The 4,203-nt window shown below is 27.2% G+C and overlaps 1 long non-coding RNA gene across 1 annotated transcript; it reads right to left on the reverse strand.

The window, feature by feature from the left end:
* Positions 1–3,095: 3,095 nt before the first annotated feature.
* LOC149893385 (uncharacterized) lies at positions 3,096–3,595 on the reverse strand. Its single transcript, XR_016447083.1, has 2 exons — positions 3,468–3,595; positions 3,096–3,299 (listed from the first exon to the last, which is right to left on the reverse strand). It is a non-coding gene; the product is annotated as an uncharacterized LOC149893385 (long non-coding RNA).
* Between the last annotated feature and the right edge of the window lie 608 nt (positions 3,596–4,203).

Genomic DNA, 4,203 nt, shown 5'->3' on the forward strand with positions numbered 1-4,203 from the left:
GTTCTTAATACTTCAATAAAGAGTTCTTAACTTCCTAAAAATTTTTATTTCTTTGTTGCTTTTTTTTTAATATTTAACTATCTTTAAAATATTTTCTTTCAGCATCACAAGCTATTTTCAAATTATTTTAGCATTTATCTGTTTATAAAGTTTTCAAAGAATATTTGAATTAAATAATCCCATTTAAAAAAAGTTAAATGATTTCGTAGATATACATTTTTAGCTCTACATTTGAGTACTATAATTTCTTCAATATTCAATTCAAATTCACTATATATATATATATATATATATATATATATATATATATATATATATATATATATATATATATATATATATATATATGACCTAATAAAAAAACTGACTTATTAAGAAAAAGCAGAAAGAAAGAAAACTCAACGACTTATTGTCGATCAAATAGTTTGCGAGTTGTAATAATTGTTGTTATTATTTTAATCAAAACTTATAAGTTTCTAGGTTATCTTGAGTAAAAAAAAACAGTTTGAAAAATGCTTGTTGAGTGATAAGCAAACAGTCTCTATTATAACCTGTATGGAACACATTAAAGTCGAATTGTAGAGCTTATCGGTATATATTGCGGTATTTCCTAGCTGCTTCATCCAGTTGTATCAAATTTATCATTTTAGCAGACATCTAGCTTAAAATTAAATTCCATATTTTTAACTATTAGTGCAGAAAAGGTTATTTAGAATGATACGAAACTGACCATAAGAAACTAAAAGACTCTTGACCCTACACCGTTTAGCACCTTTGCACAAGATTATGCATGAACAAGTAAGAATGTTCCCAAAAGTTTGATTTCTTATAAAAAAAATTTAAAGTCGCTCGAAAATTGTCACGCGTATTCTTACTGGCACACCTGTAAAAACCAGAACGACACACCTGTAAAAACTAGAACAACACTCCTGTAAAAACCAGTATTGAAACGACACACCTGTAAATATCCGGTTATTGAAACTGAGGACTTAGAAAGAAAAGTAATCCCTTGAAATTTCCAAAGAAAAGAAAAAATTTTCTGAATGAGTTTTTTTTAATGCTCTAAGTCATTTTTCGGCGGGGGACACCCATTTTGATACAAGAGAAATGATATGTTGCTTAGTCTATATAATATAGAAACAAAACATTTGATTAATTTTTAAAAATAAAATAAAAATTAAACATTTAATTTTTGATCAGTTCGCTGTGCAGTAGTATCTACTTGCTTAGGTTAAAAGACAAATGCAATTGTGTTTTTAAAACATTTGAATCGGTTTGCTACAATTAAGTTTGAAATAAAATGAAATTTAATTTTAAATTCTCTGTTCACCACGAATAGTTTTTAATATTTATAAGCTTTTAGAAAAAAAGAAATATACATATCCGTTTACTTATACATATGCATATGCATATGCATATGCATATCCATATACATATACATACATACATACATACATACATACATACATACATACATACATACATACATACATACATACATACATACATACATACATACATACATACATACATACATACATACATACATACATACATACATACATACATACATACATACATACATACATACATACATACATACATACATACATACATACATACATACATACATACATACATACATACATACATACATACATACATACATACATACATACATACATACATACATACATACATACATACATACATACATACATACATACATACATACATACATACATACATACATACATACATACATACATACATACATACATACATACATACATACATACATACATACATACATACATACATACATACATACATACATATATACATACATACATACATCTATATTATAACATTTCGAGTTTCATCGAGAAGTCATTAATAAATAAAATTCGTACAACTGCAGTTGTTTGAAGTTGAAAAATGGAAGAAATAATTTACAAACCAACTGTTTGATATGATTATTCGAAAATTAGACTATTTATAACTTGCAAGTGGGTACAAGCTTCTGAATGCTTGTTTTAGTTGAATTTTGTAGCAAGAATTTAATTTTTATTATTTAGAAGCTTTTACGTACTTTTACGAAATTAGAATGATGTCACAGATATTCAAAGCTGAAATGAAGCTAAATTTATGTCAGTTTCAACTGGTTATGATATTGAGAATTAGCTGAATCAATGATGTCATAAATTGATCATGAAGTAATGAATAATACTGAAGTAGTAAAACAAGCTTTTGTATGTAAATTTGTTCCGCCTCAAGCTTTATTTAAACGGCTTGTGCATTAAAGCGTAAAATTTCGCAACTTCCTAATACATTAATTTTTTCCCCTCTTTTTCAGTTTCTTTATATACATAAAAAAATGCTCTGCCAGCGTTTATATTTCTTGATCGATGCATATAATACTTCACCACGACGATTAAGAATTTACAATCTTTAACCACAAGGAAAAAAAAAAACAAAACTTAAACGTTAGTAATAACAGTCACATCTAAAATAACCTTAACTAAATTTCAAGACTCGAAGAGTCGTTGCTATGCAAGACTCACGTCCGTTGATGTCAACTTTTATCTAGAGCAAGATTGCATTTTTCAATAACTTTGTTTTTATTTACCATAGTATTATTTACCAACGGTTAACTAAAAGATAAGAGGGGAAGGAGGAATGAGGAGGCTTGCAAATGTCCACTTACCCGTTGCCCTCGAAAATTAAAAACCAGCGGTAGTAATGTCACATAAGTTATCCAAAAGTCTTAAAATGAAGTTAACTTTATGATTTAGTTGTTTGTTTATGAATGCCTTTTGGTCATTATTAATAGTATTTTGCAATTCATTATGGCTGTATGCTTCAACACAATATTAATGCTTAATTAAGTTTTTAAAAGAGCATCAATTCTATTTTAAAAAATGAACTATAAGTATAAATTAAAATAAAAAGTTTAAAACAATCTGACTATACCTACAACTTTAACCCTATACAAGTATAAGTTATGGGCCACTAGAAACACTATGAGCTTCTAAAACACAACGCCAAAAAAAGGTTAATGATTAATTTCATTAACAAAAAATACGCAAAATGTGTAATTTGTATTTGTAGGTAATTTAAAAAAAATTTGGAAACAAAAAATCATTTTAATGAAAAAGTTTATTTCTGTAGTTTCATCTCGTGTATCAGCGGTATTTTTTAATAGTAGCTGTTTGTAAATGTTGCATAAACAATAAGCGTAAACAACAGTACTGTTTCTTCTAAACTTGACTTGACTGGACTTGACAAAAATGCATCACCTAAACATTCACCCAAAGATGTATAGCAGTTATTTAAACGCTCAAGAATAAGAACAGTTAGAGCAGACGTTTCATCATTAATTCTTAGCAAATTTCATTTTCACAAAAGAAGGCATTTATTGTTGGAAACAAGATTATGATCTACGTCACGAGCAACAAAATATCAACCTTTTAGATCCAGAACCATTTTAATTTCATCGCATTTAAGTAATTAACACATAAGCTTCATAACAATATCGCCAGATTTAAATCGGGCTAGGATTCCCATTAATCGAATGATTGATGAAATTCCGAAGAGATATTTTCCCATTACTTTCAACTAATTTATTTAGCTCTTTTTAACGTTGGTCACGTTTTTTGTACAATTTGTTTATCCTCGCAATGACTTTAAACTTTAAAAATATCTCTTAATAATTAGCGGAATTTAAAAAATTCAAAAAATTAAATTCCGCAAAACTTCAATTGTGTTTCGTTCGCAAATTAGAGTTCATATGAAATTTTTTTTACTTTAATTTCTACACTGACATTTTGTAAAATAAACATTTCGTGCTTTAGAGGGCTTCTTCATTGAAGTTTACTATTTAATTCTTTTTATACTTAGCAACAATACCTTAAAATAAACTGAACAGTTACAATTGGTCATAAACGTTTATTTAATCACTTATAGTTATAAATGATAGAACTAAATGCTTTTTCTCTGCTCAGTTTAATAAAAAGATGAAACCCCTCAAAAATTAATTCCGCCTTTTTACAGATTACTTTTTATAGTTTTACTATTTTATAGTTTTAAAAATTTGCAAAAAAATGCAAATTTATTAACACCAACTATACTTTTAACATAATTTTGAAAAAAGTACAAACTAGTTTAAGTGCGTCGCACTTTATTACGGAAACCAGTTTGATG

Source organism: Hydra viridissima, unplaced genomic scaffold (assembly GCF_058129835.1).
Source record: "Hydra viridissima isolate aposymbiotic clone 2 unplaced genomic scaffold, HvirCarnegie_v1 scaffold_1, whole genome shotgun sequence".
Taxonomy (NCBI): Eukaryota; Metazoa; Cnidaria; class Hydrozoa; order Anthoathecata; family Hydridae; genus Hydra; species Hydra viridissima.